This window comes from Bombus bifarius, unplaced genomic scaffold (assembly GCF_011952205.1).
Source record: "Bombus bifarius isolate JDL3187 unplaced genomic scaffold, Bbif_JDL3187 scf7180000007996, whole genome shotgun sequence".
Lineage (NCBI taxonomy): Eukaryota > Metazoa > Arthropoda > Insecta > Hymenoptera > Apidae > Bombus > Bombus bifarius.
In genome coordinates, this window is record NW_022884376.1 from 4,565,976 (window position 1) to 4,578,796 (window position 12,821).

Genomic DNA, 12,821 nt, shown 5'->3' on the forward strand with positions numbered 1-12,821 from the left:
TTTCTATCTTGTCGACAGCACGGTCGAAACTGGTTTGTCTTTCGGAGAAGTCCGAAAACGGTGATTCTTTTACAGCGTCCCGTGTTTCCGGGACTTTGTGCCGCCTCCCTATGCAGAGTTAGTTTCAACGTCGAGACACGCTACCCGGCATAAAGACTCCTTCGTGGAAATATCGCAAATTTTAAGAGTATCGTTCCGCTGCAAGGAATTCATACCTCGAATTACGACTTCGCTATTTTCCTTCTTCTTATCCTCCTATATCACGAGTTCGTACATTTTATCGTACGGAAGTTTGGCAAATTTTGAATTTCATCGGTTAGAAGCGAACAGGATAATTTATCGCCGAATGTAGGAACAGAGTGTAGGAACAGAGAATATGATATAATATACAGATAGGTAACTTTGATTCTTTTTTAAATTATCTTTTCTTCTATTACAAGCATGCAAATTTTTTAACATTTATCTAACCATATAGAAGCACATCATCTCCTGTGAATTTTGGGCAAATTTTCGCTTTGTCCGTGTAGAAGAAACGTTCCTAAAATTTTATATTCGCCGGCATCAAGCCTAGCCGAAACCACGCGAGAAATAAAAATGAAACATACAGAGAAGATTCGACAAGATAAATAAAGAAACACACAGAGGGAGAGAGAGAGAGAGAGAGAGAGAGAGAGAGAGAGCAAATTAACCGAATCACGCGAAATAGAAGATCCATGGGATGCGTCCACTAGGATCTTCGACCACTTAACCCGTACCCCGTGGATTTTTCAGTCGCTGCGGAAGCCGAGTGCACGCAACGTTCGTCTGAAGCGACGCGGCGCGGAAACTTTTAATCGAGGCAGTTCCGTGGCAGCTAGCAATTAAAGCGTAGAAGAAAAAATACCGCGATGGAGAAGCGATTCGACCAGCGACCCTTGTCGATCCTGACCGGTCGACCACGTGGAAATGTTTCATGCGAACGATCGTCGTTCCGCGGAACGACCTCTTCCGTTCATTTTTGTTTTCTTCTAGCCTTTTCCTTATCATATAGAAAATCTGTCGCTGGTTGCGTTTTTGTTTCCTCGCGGGAACAGAGCAAGACAACGATCGTAACGACAAAGGGAAAATATAGCGAGGACAATTTTTTCGAAAAGTTTTGGCTTGCATAGAGAAATATCGCGAGATATCTGCAGCGACGAGACTATCTTTCGAATTCGTTTCGATGCGTCGGAATAGAATCTGATGCTCGAAGAATTTGTTCGAACGATAGAAGCTTCATAACTCGAATTCACACGTGAAATTCCACCTGAATATCGCTGACAAATCATTTTCGAATTTTATTTCTTTTGCAGTTTTATTCCTAGGAATCTTGTAGCAATTTTCGTAAGATTCGAATAGGGTCTATCGGAGTGTCGAAAAACGGGAGGAGTCAGACGGGTTTCACCTTGAAATTAAGCTTCTTCCCCGGCGTGGAACGTGACGGAACACGCCATCGTTCCGCCACGGCGTTATTGATCTTCCGGCGTTCGTAACGCGAGAACCGAGCCTCGAGATTTATTGGGTTACCTCTTCGTCTACACGTGTCCGTCCCACCTCTGCGCACGGACGCAACTTTCAACTTAATTTCGTTTTCAAGAAGGACACCTTCCTACACTGTCGCCTCCAGCTGGAAACTGGCTGGTTTTCTAGGTGAATCGATCGTCTCTCGTTTCGTCTAATAGATTTTAACAGAAGGGAGAGCAATATTTAAATCTTCCTCTTCGATCGAAGCTTCTATTTTTTTTTTTTTTTTTTTAAATTCAGATTGAACAATCTCATTGTTGAAATTGTCTGTGTTAAGGTGCACATTGTATATATGAAATTGGAAGACACGTTGAAAATTGTTAAATGTTCTATGCACAGGATATGTAACACGACTTGAAAATATTTATTAGAAGAAGTCTATTTTCCAATTGAAACAGGAAACTGGATACACGTGTTCGTTTTAAGGATTCTCGATTGTCAAGATAAATTTTTGTCGATTCATGAAACATTCAAGGATTCTTTTTCCCCCAAGGTATATTTTATCAGAATTCTACTCAATATGTAACGTATCTGTCTCGATGATTGATGGATATGGATTAATCCAGGACTCGGCTTTCCTAGGACACAGAGAAAAGGCAGGGGAATAAGCGAAACGCGCGTGTAACGAGACACTTTACTGCAAGAAGTGAAGCAAGCGAGAAGAAGCAAAGTACGACGTATGGTCGTTCGTAGTGACGTCTATATGTATCGAGTGTGCATGATATTACAGGAATGTACATGCATATGCCGTTATATAGGGCGGTTGATAACTGGTGGTACAAGCTGAAAGATGGTGATTCTACGCGAAAAAAGACGTCGAAAATATATAGTAAAAATTTTTCGTTCGAGGCTTTGTTTTCGAGAAAATCGACTTTGAATTTTCGCTCGGTACGCGTGCACTTTATCACGCCTCGTTATAACGAATCTCACTGTAGATCGTTGTCTCGATGGAAAAATTAAAAAAAAAGATTTTTATTCTATATTTTCGACTTCTTTACCCCCTTTCCGCTTGTACCACCAGTTACCAACCACCCTGTATAATAGCGAAAGATCACAATAATTCATCGATCCAACAATAATCGAACTGACCAAAAGCATAGTACTGTATTTCGAGTTGGTGAAAATACGGAGTTTGCGCAGCGTTTGGAAGCGAAACTTCTTTGAAATATCACGGACTAATAGCAACGTGTCGCCACGTTCGTGACCTCCGCGGTTTCGTAATGATCTCGTAACGAAAAGTGACGCGCACAGAGCCGAGAACAAACGGTGCCTCCACGTAACCAGCGAGAGCAATCTGCACGTAACCGGCCGGCCGCTTACGTAACACCATTGGCCCGTCGGAGCTCTAGAGGAAGTCTTTTCCTCTCTATGATACTCCTCCGGAAGGGATTTGAAAAGGACGTGCCCGAGATTCGCGTTTCACGCAATCTCGGAAATTCACCTCGATCGAGACACACATTCCAAGATTATTATAAAAGTAAGAGAGAGATTCTCGTTACTCCGGTCTCTGCAAAATCCATAAGATCTGCCTTTTAGAAATGGACATCATCGCGAAGATTCTGAAATTTTGTACAAACTGTCCAAGTACAATTTGATTTCAATCAAAGTTTCGAGAATTCGTCTTACTGCTTCTCTTGCTACTTCAATTGCACCAAGGCAAGTCAAACATGGCAGATGTTACTTCACGTAGAACTACGAGTGGAAGGTACAGTTGTTCTTAGAGAGTTTGTCCGCGATGTATGTACCAGATCGCCAAAACGTACGTCTGATTTCTTATTACGTGAATTGGAGCGAGTCAGCGTGAAACGCATGAGATTTCACTTTCCGCGAAACTCGGTGACTCGTCGATCGTAATCGGAGTCAGGCGCCATTCAAAGCCGCCGAACGATTGATCGATCGATCAACGTGAGAGCGATAGTCGATGGCCCCTTAAGCGAACGAAATCGCACGAACCAGCTACGAGAGTTAATCTCGATGAAGGCAGCTCGATAAATCAGTTCTTTCTACCTCTTTCTCTCTTTCCCTCCTTCTACCTCTTCACGCCGTTGCTCTATTTACCTCTTTATTACTTTTTTTTTTATATAAATACGGATCACCGGTGCTCCTCGTTATTACTTTTTTCCAGAAGACAACTCCTTAAAACCTTTCTCTTCTTTTCGTCAACTTCTTTGTCCTAACCTTTCCTCGTTTATTGTTCCAAGTTTCAATCCAGACAGATATCCGGCGTGACAGCATAAATCATCGTTACCGAGGGCGTTTGTCGCAAGAACCGTCTTCTTCGTTTCTCTTTTATTTTTCTATCGACATCTTTTTGTTTGTCTGTGTTTCGATGACAGTCGAACGGTTCGTAAGGAAAACGCGCGTTGCTCGCGCTTCCCTTTCCCCAAGGAAGCAACAGGATATTTTGGCATCTCTAATTTACATTCTATATATTTCAATTTCTTTAAACAAAATATTCATCGGATCACGCGATTTCTACAAGCGTATGCGGAATTATATGGCGGAAGAATAACGTGTATTCGATTAAATCAGTAACTTACGGATATCGTGACAGAGGAGGTGTCTATAGAAACTTTATGAATGAAACATAATCTATTATAATATGGGTGTCGCATTATGTTCGTAAGATCAGCTTCTAGACACATATCGTCAGAATGTGTTATTACATATGCATCTAAAAGGATCAAAAATTTGACACGGGTCGTTAAGGGACCCTCCTCGATCGGTCGTCTCGTCACTCGTCGTCTTCTCGCCGATTATGTCGCGTACACGAGTCACACTCAACGGTGCATGCACCGCTGCGAAGCTGATGAGACAAGACACGATGGCACGATTTACTGCCACCAAGCGCAGTGAATTCCCGCCTCGACACGGACCACCTGTTTCACGCTGCCCGCGCCCGATCGATTCGCCCGCGGATTACGTTTTTATCGATTCTTCCTTTCTCGCTTGCTCGTTACGCACCTCCAATTTTATCAAGGTTTGTCGAGACGTATATACATATATATGTGAGGGTGGATGCGTTGTCCGTGATAATTGTAGCTGCTGGCTGTAGATGTCGCTGCTGATGGGCTGGTACTGCTGTTTTTCTTCCATTTTTGATGAAGAAGAAAAATCGGAATCGCCGGAATTCGAACTCGGGTCCCGAAACGTTCGTAACATAAGGCGCTAACCACTGCGCTGCGGTATTTGCCGTTGAGTGCAGCCACATATGTTACGAACAGTTGGCACGTGGAATTTATCGGTATCGAAGATTTTGAAAAACGTTGGAACTGTGTCGGAGAGGAACGAAGAGCGATATGGTTGTTGCAAAGTCGAAGGGTTTCGTGGAACGTCAGTTTTTAGCTGTTGCCATCTTATTTGCTTTTTTTAAATCGGATACATACGTTTTCTAGCTGAGTTTGCTTGTACGAGAAATTCATCCGCACTTGTTTAAAAACGCGTCAGAAAATTGATGTGTTTAATTTGATTGATGTGTGTATTTTTCTTTCAATTATCTCGTTCTATCGTTCTCTGCAAGCGAATTAACTTACTCGTCTCGTCCCCCTAGAAGCATCCCTTATTTTATATAAGGAATTTTATAATTGTGGATCTTAGTCGCCGAAATAAATGTATAGGAACACTCGCATTACACCTAGAAATGAGAATAAAATAGTTTCATATTTATTTAATATGTGATTGACAAGATATTCGTAGATACGCATTGCACGTGTCTCAGCATCCTTTTTGTCTCACCATTTTTTTTATCGCAATGCGTACGGAACAGTTGCATTCTTCTGTTTTACGAGATACTGTACACGCACGTACTCCCACACACACTCATATTCATATATGTGTAACACTACTAATCCGGTGTAGCGCACAAAATTATATATATCTCAATAATAAATAAATTCGCGAGTTATACAAGTTAAGTAAAGAGACGCAAGAATATACAGAATGCGCGAAACTGTAGAAAGTATTCAAAGTACGATACTGTTTGTAACGTTCGGCAGGTAAAAGAAATTTCTGCTTGGATTGCTCTTTCTTTTTTATTTACTCGTATTTGCAAAAATATGAATTTAAACGAGTATCCGCAATCTATATATAAATTGGTAAACATTCTCCCGATCGATGAAATGTTTACGACGAGCGGTGGACATAAACATCGTTAAATCGGTTGCACAGGCTGCTAGCGTGAAATCACTGATTCATATTTGTCTTTCTCAAGCGACAGTCTTCCCCTCTATGTATTCATCCAATCAAGCCCGCCCTTAATCAGAAATTAGGCGGCGTCTTCGTGGAGCTGCTTCCCTGGCGAGACACGCTATCGAATTTTCGATTTATGCAGATGAGATCGAGCCCGTTCCAGGCCGCAATAAGGCGATCTGGGCCACGGTTCGCCGGTTATCGAGCCATCGAAATCGTTTCTCTAATTTACTATTCGCGATGCGCGATCATTTTGACATTTTCGTGTCATAGTACACAGCCACTGCATATACAATTATTAGAATTTTAACGCTAGAAGTAGCAGAGTTTCTTTTTGTTATAACGCAAAGACAATCGATGTAGAATTTTAAATAGTTCCCTATTCATTTTAAACAGACTAGAAGGAAACTTTCACCTTCTTCCAAAAATAAACGAATCTGCAAGTAATTCTACTTTTCTTCCTTGTGAAAATAAGTTTTGCTGATCGTTTCAATATTTCAATATCTTCAATGTCTTTTTACAATATCTGATAATATGCGAACAATGTCTGACAATATATGAACATTCTGAGTTCCTTAAGAATTTATTCAAACAACAATAAACTTACTTCAAAAATTGGAAATTACACGTATCAGTGGAAGGAATCATTTGTTGCTATTAGACAGGTAGTTGTCGAGCGTTGCTAAAGAAATTGCTCTTTTTTTTTTGTCTTTTTTTCCTTTTATAGATGGTATACGAATATGTTGAAACATTTTGTCCAGTGGACTCGGTAAATTCGAAGTTTCAAATTTAAATTCAAATTTTTTAATTTAAATTCAAATTCAGATTCAAATTCTCATTATTAGGGGTTATTACTGCATATTGAAAATAGATCGGCGGTACAAATCGAAGCTACGAAAGAACCAGGTCGATATGGTTGTAAGTTTTAATATCTTTAATATCATTGGCAGTTCAAACGAGATGATGTATGCGCCGGGATCGATTCTAATTCCATCTACATGGAAAATTCAACAGCGCTCTCGATCGACCACAGGAACTCAAGCCGAACTTCGGTGAAAGCGACTGTCTAATTTCTAATTGAAGAGCCCGACTAACCACCGTCTCGTAGGCGATACGCTAACGAGATTACCGATTAATACAGCGGTTCGATTGCGTGCTATCGAATCGTTCGTTGCTTCCATTACACGAGATACACGGTATGATGCTAAAGTTTTCTTACGAGCGTCATCGCTTCGCTTTAGCGTGGAAACATTTGACGTTTGTGATTTGAGAAAGTGGGAGATCATTCGCAATAGATATCAACTGGATTTGGCAAAACTTACTTCGATACGAAAGACTATTGCTGCTGTTATTCTTGACTATCCTAGAAGATTCATCTCCGCTTGAAAACATTACCGTTACATCATCATCAATGGCTGCCTTCTAAAGTACTACGTCTCCTACATTCCATTTTTATCCAAAGGAATATTCCAACTTGATCATTCTATTAGGTTGTTCTGAAAGTTTGTTTCGTTTTATGAGGAAATAATAGACGCACAATGTTTTTCGTTTTATATTATTTTGTCGAATTACGTATCCATTTTGTTCTGTCGATAAACACCGCGACATTTCATAAACTTGGTTTCACGTTTCTACGAAGGCGCATTGTCTTAAAACACACGTTTGCGAAAGGACACTTTCCAGACAACCTAATACTTAACACCATCTCCCAAGATTCACCTCCATCGAACACCATACCACACACGTTGCTCTTGGATCTATCATATATCTCTTAAATTGAAGCACTACAGCCCCCAAAATACTCTGCAAACCTACCACCGCTTTACCACTGATACTTTTACAAACATACTAGGGAAATCAACTTTCAGCTAAAAATATCTTCCAACCACCTCATCATCTACCCTTGAACCCCTGCGAAACCTTCTCCAATTCTGCAATCAAAATACCAGTCCACCGTCCCCCTCCAATTACCGGGACGTCATCAGTCGCGGAACTTGAGCCACCCCCTTCTCACTGACCTCGAACCAACCAACCAACCTCGTATGGTTCTCTCGCGAGGGTAGCCGGGGTGTCGCGATTCCGCTGTAAACCGCCGTCTAATTCCTAATTAAGGATCCCGCTCGATTAGCTCGCTTTCACCGGGTTGCCTGCGGCCGTGACCACCCCTGGGTAGGCCAGACGTCCTGTGGACCCTTGGTCCGCATGAATACAGCATGGCGGCCGGACTGCAGCTCCAGTTGCTCGATGGCAATCATGGATTATTAATGCGCGCACCGCACCGCTATTGATAGCTCGATAGCGTGCCATTACGATCCTCTATCAACCCCCCAACCCTTCTATCAACTGACTCTGGTTTGCTCGAGTCCGTTTACACTGTTGCGCGACTGATAATATAACTTCCTCTTCGCAGAGCACGAGGATCGATAGATCGATTTTCCGGGATGGAGGATTCGCTCGTTCGAACGATGGATTCGAGCCGAGGCTTGATAGGTTTGGTTATAATACGGCTGGTTTTCGACGATGAATCTCGTGGTCATGTAAAAAGAAAAATGATTACAATGATGGGAGTTAGCAACGAAGAGCAACAGAGTGGCGATGGGGGTGGGCCAAGTTAATCGCGTTCTTTGATTTGTGAAATCACATGATCGTGCTGCTATCTCTCTTTTTCTTTTTTTGATAACGCGATGCGATGTTTAAAGATGTGAAATCCGCGGTCGAAAAGTTTTCTAACCAAAAGTAAATACGTCGTTCTTCTTTAGTGTGATAGGCTCTGATTTTCAATGCTGCGATCTCGTGGGTGCGAACGTTGAATGCTGTTTTTAGTAGATACGAGGTTCCAGTGGTTGTTGAATTAGGTTTAATATTTTGTGTAATCGAGATAGAGGATATAGGAGATCCATCTTCGGGTGGTGATATTGGATATAATTCTTTGAAGAACCCGCATAGTAGAACCCGGGCGTTGTATTGCGTCTACCCCTATTATCGAGGATATCGAGGATGTCGATGTCCATTAGGGACGTGGCTTTATCGTCTTTTTTCTGCTTAATTGGTTTTCTTTATTGTTTAAGGATTGTGCAAAAGGTTTGAGCGAAGATCATGTGTTGCATGGTTTTTAAAGATAGTATCGAATGTTAATAAATTCAGGAAGGGAGTAGATGATCAGGCTCTACATGATGTAATGAAAATTGATTATATACGTATACTTATTCATTTTTCTAACTTGCACACGTCGAAAACACCCCAAATATCATTTACGTAATTTCCAACGTTATTTCCACTGAGAAACAACACCGTTGCGATTTTTCTTCTATTATTATCTCTAAATTTAATTCGCAGTAAATACCAATACGTCAAAACCACTTCAAATATCATTTGCATTACCTTTAGCTTCATTTTCACAAAGAAAACCGTACAATTTTTCTTCGATCGCAACTCATACCAACACCAAACCATTCGTCGACTGCAAATTCAACTTGAACCATCAAGTATCACTTTCACCAAGCAAAGTACAAACACAAAATGGTAAATGTTCTTCGAACAAGTATACGAGACAGAATTCAGCGCACGCGGAAACTCGTCGCGTCGCGAAACAGCCTCTCTATAAATAAATCCGGGATCGATGATGACAGAGAGAAAGAGGAACAAGCCAAAGACACATCGACGCACAGTGCGGCGTGCAATGGACAAAAATCGGGGCAACGGTTGTTCGATCGTGGCCTTATTATTCCATATCGCCATCCCTTAAGTGATACGAACAACGTAATGCAAACAACAATTTTTCCAAGAATCGCTAATCGCTTGAAAATTAGATCTTCGATCTTTTTCGTCTGGTGGTACACGCCACCTAATTACTAGACGACGAATTTCCATGCATTTTTACATTTCTATGAACATAACTGAAGAAACAGAACGTAAATAGACATTCGTTTCATCTTTCGAATATTAGAATAAATGCTGTATTTTGGTTATTTTCCATATTTTTGTAGATTAGACGTTGCGTGCATTTTTTCGCCTCTTGAAATTTCCCACAAATGCATAAAAATCCGCAGTCTATTACAATTCTGTGTTACGCCAAAAGAATAGGTTACATTTGATTCAGGGCGTTTACACCGAACTATTGTTGTTTCTATTTGAAGATCTAAGGGAAAAGAGGTCAGTGACCTGACTAAATGGATATTTGCATATTTAAAAAATTCTCGCGGCATACCGGTTGAAAATCGCACGGGCCTAGACGATCTCTCACGGCTTCAAGCAGATATTATAATTGGAACACGGAAATCGTGCGTATCTGGCGATGTATTAGGCTCGTATCCGTACGCCCACGAAAACGAGTTTCGTGTCTGTCGTATGGTTGGTTCTCGCTCTCCAAGCGACTTAACCGTACGTACAGTCAAACGTTCTCCGAGAGAACTTTAACTCCCATTCTCTGTTTCGCTTCTTGTTCTAGCTGTTTTCCTCTTGCTTTGGTGTTAAGACCGTGTTGCGTTTCGCTGGCGGCGATCCGCAGAGATTTTAACGCTTTCGAGCCAGGTCGTTCGAAAGCGTTCACGGATTCGACTCGATGGGAACGAATAGGAGACACCTTACTTTAAAGTGGTTTGCTCGTGTCCGATTAGTCACGATGAATTTTCTACGGTGTGTACAGCCGTAATTCGCGTTAAGACATTGTAACGAAGATTGTTATTATTTCGAGCGATTTGTCGATTTGAGGTAGATGTTTCTTTTTAGTTCATTTTTCGTTGATCCTATTGATCGTTGAAATTCGTTGTTGGGAATTTTAGCACAGAGATTCGAAAGGATAGAATAGAAGATTAGAAACTTAAGGAGAGATTCAGTGTACTTTGATATTTCAGAATTTTATTATTCTGATTTTCGATTCTACCATTCTCGGAAATTTTATTGAATATTTATACGAGACAGAGAATATGATATTGCAAAGAGTTACCTCTAACCACTGGTGAGTAATAATTACATAATCATTCAAGTTATTTCATATTATTATTTAGTTTCGAAATTCTAATACTAAATTATAGTACTATATCATGGCTATTCGTTTGAATTACCGATCGAAATACGTTCATTCACGCTGGGTATCCATGTCCAAATGCCAAAATTATATAAATATATGTACACATATTAATACGTAATACAGCCGAGTGTTGATTTACAAACTAGAAAAATACCGCGACAACGATTTCTCATAAAGAATTAATCAAGCTAAATCCCCCAAAATAAATATGTAAAGGAAAAGAACCTTCCATCTTTCGCAAATAACAGAGGAATACAATTTGCATAATACTAGAATTGTGCAAAAAGAAACCAAAGTAGTACTTTTCATCGATCGCAGAGACAAGTTACCCTTGCTTTCCCTTTCCTTTATCCCAGCCTTCTTTTCCACAATTACATTACGTTTTGTTGCATCACGTCGCGTCATTAGTTGCCACCTACACGCGCGATACACGCGGTGGTGGATCGAAGATATTTACTAGGAAAAATCGAACAGGAAGGAACGACGATGATCAATACTTTGGTAGGTAGACGAGGGAAGGAAAAAACATCGTTTCGACCCAGATACGTTTTCTGCGTGGAAAAAGAGTTTCCTTCTCACGCCCACGTTTCTATCTCTCGTCGTCTAAATGTCATTATGGTTGAGAATGATCGATCGCCATTCTTACAATACCACGTGGTGACTCAAGCTTAGAATTACCGGAATGTTAAAACTAACCATTTCGTTATTTTCCATAGGAATCTTTCGTTCAATATGCTTTTTCTAGTTCGTAACTAATTTTTAGTTCGTACGATGGTACATTTTTCGGAATCTGAATGATCTTTCTTTGTATAGAACATACGAACGTAGATCTGTTTTTTTCCTTCTTGCGTTCGGATTTTTCATTTGCTTTTCATTTTGATTTCTTTGGTACGTGCCGTGGTCATCCGCAGTTCTCTAATGTCAAATTTGATTTCTGTTATTATTTCTTTCAACGATTTGGCAACCGGACGGTTGTTTATGGTTGACGGGGTAATTTTAATTGCTATTGTTAACGCGCGAAAATTTGACGCTTTCGCATTAACGAATGACGACGCGTTTGTCCGTTTGATATGCGATTTTAATATAATCGAGGCAAATAACGGTTCGTGGCGTTTGGAATCGCGTTAATTAATATCGGTAATTAATACCTCTATCAATTACTAACATTGCGTCTGAGGTGTTGCATTAAACGCAGCCAACCCTCCTAACCGCATTAAATTTTAATTGATATCGATTTTAACGCGAGATTGTCCATCTCTTCCTCGATCTCTGCCAAATATCCCTCATGATTTTCATCGATTTTCCACGCGCTATTATTGCAAGGGATGCGTCATCCCGAATTTACAAATTCTGCTGCATAATCCACAAAAGCTTTTTATTTAACGCAAAGATTTTTATTTAACGCTAGGATTGTCGTAAAATGTTGCATCAATTTTACGACGATTGTTCTTCGAACATTATAAAACACGAATCAAACACCTACCAAAATTGCCAAAGATTTTAAAGATCTACAAAGATTTTCGAACAAGACTCGAATAAAATCCATTGATATTCCTCGAGAAACTGAAAAGACGAATGGCGAGGGAAAAGTGAAAGAATGGAAAATAGAATAGGGAAAAGGGCGAGAAGACACTGGTCTCGCGTAGGTGATCACGCGGGTTCCCACGCGGCGAGCAGAACCGGTGCTTACGAAAGACGAGACGGCTTGTCGTATTCTCGGATTGCGGATTAGCTAGCGAGTTCCAAGTAAGTGCATGCGCAGGTGGCCACGTTAAATGCACCGTCCGGCCGGTTTCCGGTCAGGATCGTTGCTCTCCAACCGAGTTTCACGGGTCGCCTTTATTCCATTTCGGTATTTCAGCGATACAGCTAGATCAATACCACCTTCGTCTGTTGCCACGATGATATATATATATATCTTTCCTCTTTTTCGTCGTTATCTTTGTCTTTATTTTATTTCATAAACGTGTCGCTGTTTGTCTTTGTTTGTTTCAATGTCGCTGGAAATTTTTGTCTGTCGCTGTTTTATTTCTACGCTCTTATTCTTTTTCGCTCTTAAAGT

The 12,821-nt window shown here is 40.7% G+C and overlaps 1 protein-coding gene across 2 annotated transcripts in view; it reads left to right on the forward strand.

The window, feature by feature from the left end:
• LOC117206165 (serine/threonine-protein kinase NLK) overlaps positions 1-12,821 on the forward strand; it is a 231,398-nt gene that overhangs the window by 140,984 nt on the left and 77,593 nt on the right. The gene's annotated exons all lie outside the window — the stretch shown is intronic.